Consider the following 13,441-nt stretch of genomic DNA (forward strand, 5'->3'; position numbering starts at 1 on the left):
ATCATCTGCTATTTGGTTTGTTTACATTATTGTTTTAGTTTTTGTAAATAAATAGTTTTTGGTTGAGTTTACTTAAAATGAGTTTTAATAATTAATTATTCTATAACTTGTTTAATTATATACTCATTTACTAATATATCGCGTTTATAAGATTAGAAGTGACAAATGTTGTTCTTAAACTATGTGGGAAGTAATATGAGGACAAGCTATCAATAAAGCAGGCTTAGCTAAAAAGTCATTATCAAGGGCCGCAAAACACTTAACTTAACAGCCCTCCGTATATTTTAGCTAATCTATTTTGGTGTCACCATTTGTCATCGCTATTTTACTTAACCAAACCCACTACTACGTAATGGGTCCAATCAATCTAAATAACGATAGTTAAAAATGTGAATTGTTTTGTAGCAAGGTCATGTAGAAAATATTCGTATATAAAATAGCCTACGACCGTAAGATTTGAAATGTCAACGTAAACACATATAAAATTAAAAGGCCTAACACATAAATTATTTAAGTTGTCTTTAAATGGTAACTACACTTTTTAAACCACAGATTTAATCGGTTTTGTACTTATTTCGCTTTACTATTAAAACATAACGTTATACATACTTTTGTTATACACCGCTTAAATATACCAACATTGCAAAAAAGTTCGATTATTGCTAATAAAAAATTACAAAGAACAATGTAAAATGGTGTTGCGCCAATCAACACGTGTCCTCTGTCGTTAGCATTGTACAAAAAGCTTATGTAAAAATATAACGTTAAACGTGTCTTGACATCATTGGAAAAATCACTTTTGCAACTAAGTTTAGAGCTTTTTTTAACACTCAACTTTTCCGCCATGTTAATGAATTAAATAAGTCAAAAAGTAAATTTCTAGTGTCTTTACATTATACATAATTTGTTCTTAATATCATTTAAATTTATTTAAATTATGGAAATCGCCAAAGAAAGTGTCTTAAAATAAAATTAATTCTTTTGGTGTATTTACTTTAGTAAGAAATCTATTTATTTAGTTTAAGTATTCAGTTTCTTTCTTCTTTATTTTTTCAATACATGTGCAGGTTTTTCACCTTATTAATTACATTTGTAGAATTACTGATAGGTAAATATGAGGTAGGTTATATGGGTTTAGCAACTTTCAGTTTTAGTAGCAGAAATTGTTATGTTAACTTCATTCTCTAGGCTTCTGCTGGTTCGGACAATAGTGATTTCTGTACGTTAACATTCTTCTTTTCTAATTTCTTTTTAAATCCAGACAAATATACCCGTGTAAGGTTTATAACGGTATCAGGTGTTCCGAGATTACCTTAGTTATGGCCTCAACATATTTCCCAGTAGCTCTGCCGAATTTATCACCGATGTTGCGAACTGCAATTATTAAGTTTCTGATATTTATATTTTACGCATAAAGGATAATTATGATATGTGTACAGTTTTGCTGTTTTTTTACAATTTTGTAAAATATTGCTGGTTTAAAAAATTTAACTAATGTAAATAACTAATCAAAATAAAAAATAAAAAACTAATGTTCCACATCAAAAGTAATAACTACTGCTTAAAAATGTAATAGAATTATTGTTTAAACTACATTTACATTGTAATAATTTTTATCGTCTACAATTTTTCGAATGTTACAGTTCAGATTATTTTGTAATTAAAACAAAACGTAAAGAACCTTGTTTGATGTAACTGTTTATTTCATTATCAGTTATAAACTCATTGTACATTAATATTATTGAGGCAAGTACATACTTGATATTATTGTGATAAATACATATTGTATTGCGAAAATAGGCCATTTACTCGACTGCAGCAAGATCAGTATCATTGTAACATTCTAGCAGTCCTGATTTGCGATTACTTATAATCCAAGGAAAGTTACATTGTACGTTTCAAAAAATATCTTAACTTTAATCCAGTCTTCTTCATTTGAAGGGTTTCCCAATTACTGTGAGGCTTTTAACATCATTTGCATTCATCATAACTAAGATATTGTCTGTGTGGGATTTCATGAGACTTCCTGTATGTCTACTTCCCATACTGATGTGTCCTTTATGATAGTAGTCGTTGCCAGTTTGCAGCCTTCCATGACAAATAGTTTGAGTATTGATTTAATAATGATTTCTTACAATGATGAGAAACTAAGAGTTTCTCTTGTTTACTGTATTTTACTCCAGACATTTTATTTGAAGCATGGTCATTATTCTTCCTTCCTGATTTTATAACTAAACCCTCACTGCAGTATTGCACATTTCTGGCATCAATTGTTTTTTTCATATGCACAAAGCTGTGTAGTAAGTGTGTAAATACTTACCTTACATTTCCCCATTGACCTCCAACTAGACCTAAATTAGAAACGTTCAGATAATATCCTGTTACTTTTAGTGTCTTTACTAATTTCTAGCTTGGTTATTCAATAGGTTTTTGACATTTGCTGGCTGGATATGTCTTTAGTCTATATATCTAAATATCTTTTGCAGCTAAAGAATCCTAAACAATATGATAAGCCTTGTCCTCTGAGACACCATCGTACATATTATGCAGTTCTAGTCATGCTTCCCTAGTCTTTGAAAAACGCATAACCTTTTTTAAAGTTTTCCAAGCCATGTTTATACTAATAATCAGTGCAATGCTGTTTGCCTTGGTTAAATTAATTATATCTAAAACATACCGAGCTCTCTCCTCTTCTGTTACTCCTGTATTCAGCCCCTTAGACATTAAACGCAACATGACAAATTTTGCCCGACGTCCAACACATTTGGTAAGTTTCTTAGAAGTATTTTGCATTTCCGAGGTGACCAATGTTTGAAATAAAAAAATATACTTTCGTTTGGTAAACTGCATTAATTATTATTACTAACAAATCATTTTGATGATGTTTACAAGCGTCAAAATTATTTAATTCTTACTTCTACACAATTTTAAAATTGGCACAAAGAAAAACATTAAATTGATTAGTTAATTTGAACTATGAACTCCTGCCACCATGTTAAATATTCCGAGAATATACGATTTAATAATTAAACAATGAAACAGTTATTCAATAAACATCTGAGTGATGCTGTTTATTCAAATTAAACATTAACACTAACTAAACCAAATGTTTTCAAACTGTTAATAAAGATCACATTACTCCTTCTAATTCTTAAACCTTTGCTTAATGCAACCAAACAACTTATTTTATTGATAAAATAAAATAATTACCTTATCTAACCACGGTTAATCGTCATACGACCAACTACGGTTGGACAAGGTGATTATTTTTTATCAATATTATATTCCCACCAAGGGTCACAATGAATTGTAAACTTATTTGAATACTGCCTTTTTTATACATTCCTTAAGAACCCCAACTTATGTAAACCCCAACTTGTGTAAGACAGAGTATGATGCAAATCCTCTTGGAGAACATACACTTTTTCAAATAAAAAAGGTTAATTACTGGAGCGTTATTACTTACATATTTGTCTTGGCCTTTGGTATAACGGTTTAAGACTTACAGTACAATTGGTCTTTTCTACTGATATTCAATGACTAAGGTTAATACCTGAATGTCTTAATACCTTAAGGATTCACTTTATGCTAAAACCAAATTAGAAGTAATACTGCATTTAAATGAAACCGTAAAAAATATCAAACAAATATCATCCAAACGGAGTTAATCATAATAGTGAAATCATCAACCCCCACTACAGCTCTTGGTTGAGAGCGTTTACATGTCGTGGGTACACACAGTCAAGTATTTACTGTTGTGTGTCCAAACAAGCCCATAAAGCCGAGATGTTACTTAAGTGCATCTTCGAACAATTGTACTACTTTTGTTATATAGTCGTAATACAAAAATTATATATTTAAATACTTGCTAAAATTTGAATTCGTGCATGATCTTATATGGAGGATATAACGCAAATGCTCATATAATAGCTATTCTGTTGGTTGTATTGCTGACGTATTATGTTTTGATTAAAGAGTAATCAGACTATCAAATTCCTTTTATTAAGCTAATTCTTTGATGATTTATAATGTTCTGTATATTTTTTCATAATTAATTGCCAAAATATCGGATAAGGGCTGTCGATTTCACCTGATGAGATTCTCTAAACAAATAATAAATTATATTTTTGTTACTCTGATATAAAAATAAATGCAAAACTCAATACTGCAATTGGACGTGTTTATTCTTGTGTTGTATCATAGGGTTTCACTTAAATGATTTGGACCGATTGATTTAAAGTTATTTTTGTCATATGTATTTTATTGCAAACATCACAGTATCATTATATTTATCTATAATATTAAAACGAAACAGTGTTTTTTTATTTCACGATTCTGAATCAACCACTCGACGGATTTTCATGATTTTTGTGTTGAAAGAAAGATAATTTTGAAAACTAGGGAATGTCGAAGCCATAACTTTAGTTTAGGGTCTCAGTTTTTTAGAAATTAAGTTTTAATTCTTTAAAAGTCTAGCAGCCGACTCTAAGATTATAAACTAGCTTTTGGCATGAAATAGTTTGCTTCATAACAGCTGTAAACATTCAGCTTTTGTGTCACAAATTCAGCATTTGGATAGAAATGTAAAGACATACTTAGGGTTGACTTTTTTATACTATCTGTAATGCTAATCATTAATACGTTGAATTCTTCTGTAAGAGGATGACAGATTAATTTAATATAGTGACCGCAGACAAGGAGTGTAATTTTATATTTTTTTGTGTGTGGTAATTTAGTTTAAGTTTAAAAATTGTAATAGATAATAACAAAATATATTATATGTTTTCAAGTCCTTAGTACCAACGCCTAAAAAGCTTCATTGAAGATCTACATAACAATGTCCCTGCTAATTCACACTAGTAAAAATGGGAATAAAATCAAAGAAAGAAAAGGTTTAGCAAATGTATAGTAATTAATAAAATTACAGTACCTTATGTTTCCAAAGCTTACATTTAACAATCAAGACAACAATAGTGTTTGAAATTAGTTTTTTATCACAATACGTTACTCCAAACTAAGACAAGAATCGTCCATAATGATACTTATTTCAACGGCACGGTTATAAATATTTGAATTTTGTTATACTTACCTGTAAATTTATTTGTCTATTTATAGCTGATTTATTGAACTTAAATGTCTTAATAATTGAGATTTATACGTTACTAGCTGTACCCGCGGGCTTTGCCCCGTTTTACTTCATAAGTGAGCTCGTTCGCATGGCTCAATCACGTCCTGGTTGAAGTTTGTTCGCTACGCTCACTCACCTTTAGGTTGGAGCTCGTTCGCTGCGCTCACTTGCCTTCAGGTTAGCTCGTTCGCTACGCTAACTCGCCTCCGGGTTGAAGTTCGTTCGCTACGCTCACTCACCTTTTGGTTGCAAATTAGCTGTTGTCATAAATTTAAAAAAGAATAATAGTGCTGAACCCTGTTGGTAATCCTTGTAACTTTAATGCTATTGCACATCATAGAACAGAACCAACTTGTTTAATTGAAACAGCTGTTAAGATTCAATAATTTCATTTCTCCATTTAATACATACATACATTGATACATTAATTCCATTTAAATATGAGTACTCATAAGGTTAACATGGGAAACTCCAGAGCCACTGGGGCGGGGCCCGAGAGCCCGATCAGAATAAAAACCACTTAGTTTTCCTATTTAATGCCTAAAGAATCAGTGTACCAAATTTCAGCCTCCTAGGTAAATGGGAAGTGGGAGAATTAGTGATGAGTGAGTGAGTGAGTGAGTCAGTGAGGGCTTTGCCTTTTATATATATAGATTCTTTGATGAACCAGTATTATATCACAACCTTTCCTTTACTGTAGCTTCATTTAATTTCGTGAAATATATAATTTATCAGTTTAATGAGTTTATTATAAATTCATATTGTATGCTAGGATGTTATATTAATGTATTTCGTATTATAATGCATATGCCAGTATCAAGTTATAATAACCATTATACCAATTATATCAATTATTCATGTAAAACGATACTCAATGTAAAATTATAAAGGAGTTTATCTTATGAAACATATACGTTTCTAGAGAATTTCCTTTATAGGGAGTAAGCTATTACCGTAGTACAAATGGTAAGACCTGGACCCGGGACCGATTTCCTTTTCCGTTTTACGGTCCCCAGAGGCCAAAAACAACTTCCGTTCAAATTCATACTATATATATACTTATAATACTTAAATGTTTATATATTTAGGAGAAACGAGTAAACCCACGTTTATTCTAACGAGTTCACAAACCAGCATGATCGGACTATGGGAACGGGGGTTTATGTGGGGTTGTATGGAATAAAAATTGGTTTTCCCATGTTTGACTCATAAAACGTAAAATTTCACAATTTATTTCCATACCATTTTGTAGAGCTTAAAAAAATAAATAATTTTGTATATTGAAGCGTTGTTGCATGTATAGCGGTTACGGAGATTATAAAAAAAAACTTTAAATTTAAAATTCCCATGTTATTCTAATAGAAAATAAATAAACTGTTGTAGTTTACTTGTTTATGCATATATTTTGCTCAAATTTGGCAATTTTGTTTATTTCATACTAAGCTATCAACATTTTAACGAAACAGACCTCAATATACCTTCTCTGTAGCAGCAAACCTAAGTAATCATTAAAATTAATGTTATATATTAAATGTTTATGTTAGGTATAGTTAATAAATCTAACAATTTTCAGGGAACATTTTAGTAGAAATCCAACCAGGTAAGTGGAAATTCGCTTAGTCTGCAGGTTTGCTGCGGCGGGAGTATTTACTATTAGCTAAGTAAGTGAAAAACATTTTGTGCAAGTGGAGCATATGATTTGTTGCCTTTCGTAAGACAATGTTGTTAGAAGTTGCATTAATAATTCATCGTGGCAGCTTTCTCGAGTGAGAGTCTATTATACTTAATATAATAGATCGACCTTTCATTCATCTTTAAACAAAATGCTACATATTTTCTCAGAACTGTGCTGTGAGGAGAATACTTCATTGTAACTTGATATCGTATTTAAAATTGATTTCGTTGAGAAATGAAAAAGGCTAATTTACTTGTTTGTATAAGCTAAGAATAGCTTTTTGAACTTATTTGTTTACCCATAAGGTGTGCACATGAAGAACGTTATGCTATACGTATTATTATGTAGCCTATATTATATGTAAAGATACAAGCATGGGGACTTTAAAAGAATAAACCATGTTAAGGGATTTACGAGGAATAAAAGTTAAGTTAATAAATTTTCGTTATATAGCAAGAATAAAAATACTCAAAATTAAGAAATAAACTACTAACTGTAGGCGTAGGTTTTCAAAATTTAAATACTAGGTTAGTGTCATATTTAGCTTATTGACAAAAATGGTTATTACAATTTAAAGTAGCATCGGAAGCAGCAACAGATTTACAACAATGGGCGATCTAAAGTAATAGATTCCGTTTGACGAATATTAACTCTTCTACGGGTCTATTGTCTTCTTAACTAATTGTTGATTTAGGTATTAGTATGCAATTGTTATTATTTTTAGTTCCAGGAAGAAGTGAAGTAATTTCACAGACGGGAGTAAACGAGACAGAAATTATCTAGCACGTGACATTTGTGATTGGATTGACAAATTGGTGGCAGCAGTGCAAGTGACGTCACTAATGAGTCCTCAGGCTGAAAGTTTAACTTAAATTTGAGTCCCCAAGTTAATTTAATGGTAATTAAAAGGTCTGGTTTTGCATTATTATACTCGAAACTACAGGTGTTACAAAGTAAAATGAGTATGGTAACTTACAGTATGGTCTTTTAAAATATGTTTATTCATGTACCACCAAACAGTAACAGTGGATTTTGAGCTTTGAAATTATTTCCATAAAACACAATTTAATTTTTATGATACCTTTTACAATAACACTATTTGTAAGATACAATTAGGTTTTAGTAAAAAAACAAATACTCACTATCATTTCAATACAGTGTGAAGAGTATGAATTGCTTTAACTTTTTTAATAGCAACTATTTGTGAAAGATTATATTTAGGCTCAAAGTATTTTTACTAATAAATTTGATTTGTAGCAGGTATCGAACGTAAATTATACTATTCTTACTGAGATATTAGTATTAAAAAAATGCACTGAAAATATTAGAATGGTAAATATTTGAACTGCAAATAACGTTTTCCTCAAACAACCCCATCACTTAATTCAGGAACTCTGGAATTCTTCCTAGGTCTTTAAGACCTAACATGCATCGACTGGCATTTGTTTTTTTTTTATTTGAATGGATATATTTTCAGATGTAATATTCTTCCCCTCTCTCTCGCTCTAATAGGGCTGAAATAGTACATTTCGTAATCAGGGCCGAAAATCCTTTCGGTCCGTGGCACAAACACTATTTTCAACCTCACTATACACAATTTAGAAAACTTAAACATTATGCATACTAACAGTCAACGCAAAAGCAACATTAAGGTAATGTGAATTAATATTTAGAGAACTCAGTAAAAATAATAATTGAGCGGAGCGAAGCGAAGCTCTTTGGGATCACCTTCAATGCAATTTTTCTAACTCATTAACTCAATAACGGCTAAACGTATTTTAGCCAATCTTACCAAGGCTGTTTTGTATGTTTGGAAGGTTTAGACGAAACTAATTTCAATTTTTGATAATGCCTATATAATTTTAAAAGTAACTCGAAGTTTTTTTTTTTATTTTAACATTAACCTTATGGGTTGCCATGATAGTTAGAAAATAACGACGTAAATGTACACAAAACAAAGAATCGTTGCATATGTTAAAATCAAGCCACGACCTAAACACAGTACAAAGGAAAAAAATCTGATTATAACCACTGATCAAATATTACTGAGAAAGTCTTTTAGTTTACATTTACATTTACAGGTCACAACTTTCAAAACGACCACTGATCGAATAGGTGCAGTATTTTACAGATTTTATGTACGTAGCTAAATAAGGTTATAACAAATAACATTTACCTTATTAGCTATTATGAAGATGTTTTCTTTTTATTGACTTTGAAATATTTTGACGATATCATCGTGTTTGCAACACACTTGTTGTATTGATTGTTGTGTTGGAAACGACTTAGAGTATATTTTTGCCTTATAAGGATAAAGTATTTTTGCGTTTTTCGTTTTACAAGAGAATTTCTAATTCACATAACAGTGTCATATTAAAGAAAATTTCTGAATTCATTCTCAAAAACATCAGGCAGTTTTTGAGAATGAATTCTGAAATTTTTTTGTAGACAATGACGACGAGCAATAAACGCCCAAAATGCACGAACAACTACTTCTTGCAATGTTTTGAGATAGCTGAATGTAGAACACTTGCTTGGAAACAATTTTGTTCATAATTAGGGTTTAAAATGTACAACATTTAAGAAAACAAACCGCATGAGGTACGGTGACAACTATTTGGTAACAACTATAACCGATTGATTTAGGTTCAAGGTCGGGTTCACAAGATGACGTTAAGCAAACACAGGGAAAATAGCAATACAAAGTAAGTGTATGTAATTTCCACATCTTTACGTATGAAACTTGTTATAGATGTTGATAGTTCTGAGGGAAACTGATATGTTAAATTGATGAAATAGTTGTATTTTTTATTATATATAATTTTTATTATTTTATCGTTTTATTAAAACCATGAAACGTGATCGCTCTCCTCAAGTGGCTTTCACTGTGTAGATATAAAGTCAATGCTGCTACGAAAGCAATCCCAGTCAATAGTTGCTATGCAGCGGTGACAATTAAACAAGTCTATTGCAATGCATATGGATACAGCTTGTGTATAATTATACATTTAATGTTTTAAATAAGCGAACAGCTGTTTTTCGGCGCTATGACCGCAAAAACCAGGTCCCCAAAAATACGATGACAACTGGCTTGGGCCTTTGTAAAACGGCTAAAAACAACATAGTGTGGTGAAAAGTATATTTTGGACAGTAGTTTTAAACAAGGTACTGATGGGTAAGGCAGAGTTCTCAATAGTCTTCCTCAAAATTACATAGGTAAATATGAACATTACCCATGTTTCCCATGAACATAAAACAAGTCATGGTTCACAACAACATACAACTTGGAAGCGTCAAACACTCATTACAGCCAATTAGCAGTAGTGCTCATTGATCGTCCTGCCAATTAAAACGCACTTTACGATGATTGGTTATTGAACTACGAAGAGATCGAAGACGCTCAAATATGCAAGAGTTAGTCAAGGAAACTGTCGTTGAACATTTCTTTCATTCTATAAGTAGTGGGGATTAAATCAATATACTTTCCAAATATCTCCCAAAACAATTTATTTTTACAATTCATATTATTATTCCGTTCATATTATTGTTCTTGCTTAAACAGGGTAGAAAATACAATATATTCAACTGTTAACATAATTAAAACTGTAAATGGTCTTAATTTTACATTGTAACAAAATACATTTAGACTTACTTTACAGAATAGTAAAATATTTTCACATCACAATCTTGTTTGGCTTACCAATCCATTGATACGAGTTCTATTGTACTACTTATTTTTTAACCCACTATTTGTTTATTTAAATCTAGTATATATTCTCCTTATTGTTATGTTTTTTTTGTATTACCCAATTGTGTCTTCAGTTAGAAACTATGTACATAAGGTGGGTACAACATACACCTTAAAGGTAACAACCCATCACACATCACAGCCTTTTAAAAGAGAAGGTAATATATCTATATTGCTTGTAACAGGTCTTCAAAAACAGGCGATCATTAATACTGACCAGATGCAATGTGCTTTCTGTTTTGTATTTTGTTAAAAAAATATATCTATACAGCTTTGAGTGAAAAACTATAAGTGGTATAGTTGTCAATCTTAAATTGTAAAAACAATAGTAGCAATTTCGATACGCGGACGTTATTGTTGGATAGAACGCTTTTATTTCAATGGAGAATTTGCGTTAACAATCTTTTCATTCAAACACAACGTACCAAATTGGCTGTAAATTTGAAATTTTTTTTGTTTAATTATCGGTAGTTTTTAAGCTAAAAAGTCTGCTTTACGTTATTTGTTAACACATCCACAAAACATGACCTTTTATCTTTTATCTTTAGTGTACGATTTATATCGTTTAATATTTTTGTATTCTTTTAAAGATACACTCCAAACGTAGATTTTTAAGTAAAGGATTGACAGGTAAATTTAAAAGAAGGATACTATGTCGCATTATTACATTAGTTTACATTGGTTAACGTTATCACAGAATGTTGTTTTCAAATATTAAGGTTAGTAGTAGAGAAACTATAGTTACAAGGTTTGTTATTAATTCACTCAATTTGTCACCTCGCTTATATTTACTTGTCACAATCCAGAATGTTACGCAGAAAAAGAAAAAAATACAATCAAACAAAACTTTAAAATAGCTATAAATAATTGATTTCGGAAAAGGTTGAATACACAAAGGAAAAGTACTGTCAAGGCAGAAGGCCAACAGTAGGCCTACAGAAGGCCTACATTAGGCCTACAGTAGGCATTCCTTTGCCTCGATAGGTTGACGAATACTGCTGAACTCAAAAGGTTAGTTTTATTTTAAATAAATAACTATAATAAAACAATCACCCAAACTGTAAAATATTGAGAATAATTAAGTTATAAATAGAAGTTTAAAGAATCATAAAACTGATAAATATTTTTAAAGAGTTGTGGCTTTATTAATATAAGCTATGTTTAATTACGAAAGTTCTTTTTAAGGATGCCGACTCCTATTATACTGTACATTTAACCTAATGTAATTATTTCCTAAGATAACATATTGCTGTGATGAAATTGTCGTACTAAGCCCACTCTTTCAATTTTATTTACAATACAATTCTTGGGACTTCATCTTACAACTAAAATAATTTAATTAGGTAATTTTTTTATATCAACGTAGAATTTACTTACATTTTTCATTCGCATTAATAAAAAAAATCTTTGCTACAAAGACACGGGCGTGTATAATTAAATTCGCACAAAAACTTACCATTGTAAATTATTGATAACTAGCTGTTAAGTATAATAGTCAATGATGTTACCCATGAGCTTCACAGCGTTTGACTTCACAAGTATTAATAAAACTATTAGTTAAGTTAAGCTAAAATAAACAAAACAGACTAAAGTTATACAAACAAATAATTACACCTGATTTTACTAAGGTAATAAATTGACGAAATAACAAACTAATAAGTACGGCTGAGGTATTTTCAACATTAGGTATATGGAATGTTCCATTTAGAAAGTAAATACGACTTTAAAAGGGCAATTTATGAAAAATAGATAGTTTTGCGCAAGGTTTCTCGTCATGGCGAACATTTTAAGTAGCCCATATGGTTTATGGGGGTGTGATTTGTTGTTTTCGCAAAAGTTCATGGGTACTTTGGTATTTATATATGGATATGTATTTAAACATATCTTTACAAAAAATATTGACAACGTAGACTTTAAGCAATACATGAGTCAAAGCGAGCAGTAGACTTTTTATCATAATACAAATTAGTACTGGTTGTAAACAGAGCACTCTCCTGCTCGATGCCAAAGTAAAACCCTTGCGTTCATGCTAACATAACCTACCGCTCTCTGTATGTATCAACAGATTTAAAAAATGTTATACCTGCTTGGAAAGCCTAATATTGACTTTGACGTGTCGCAAATAAAGAAATTGTGGTCTAAATAATATCACCGGTGAGTAAAACAAATTGAAAAACCTTATTTAAACTGCTTATTTCTGTTTTTGATTGACCATCATCAACATTTGCTCTGCTAAATAAATTATGTATATATATATATATGTATTTTTTTAAAGAGAAACAGGGTGATAATCAAAAAGCTTAAGAAAACTCTAATAAGTTACATGGTTTGAGTTTGGTATTTTTAATTAAGACAAACAAATTTATAGTAGAAAAATACTCAAAGAATGTACAAAGAATCATCCATCACAGTTCATTAAGTCGTATGTCCTATCTTATCAGCAGAGGAAACACAAAATAAACGAGACTCTTCTATTGTTTTACATTTTTTGAAATGCTATTTTACATTAAATTTTTTCCACCATTCTCTAAAATGACAAAAAAAATCCTCACTGCAAACCCCACTTTTTAATAGTTTAATAGTTTTGGACTCTACGTAACATTTTAAGATATTTTACTATTGTAATGTTTTTGGTAAACATAACTGTTTGGGATTTAATCTATAATAAGCCACAAATAACCATGGATATTGTATTGCTGTTTACAACAACATGTCAGTAAAGCTTTTGCATTAAAGAAGAAGATAATCAACTGATAGAGTAATCAGCTGATCAATTGTACATTAATTTAAAACAATAAAACATTTAGTATTCATTGAATTATTGTCCATGGTTTTATGATTGTAGTGAATAATTAATGTTCTCCTTTTATTTGAATTAAAATGAATTTAG

This window comes from Macrosteles quadrilineatus, unplaced genomic scaffold (assembly GCF_028750875.1).
Source record: "Macrosteles quadrilineatus isolate MER2022 unplaced genomic scaffold, UCM_ALF_1.0 Scaffold_1__1_contigs__length_201487025, whole genome shotgun sequence".
NCBI classification, from domain to species: domain Eukaryota; kingdom Metazoa; phylum Arthropoda; class Insecta; order Hemiptera; family Cicadellidae; genus Macrosteles; species Macrosteles quadrilineatus.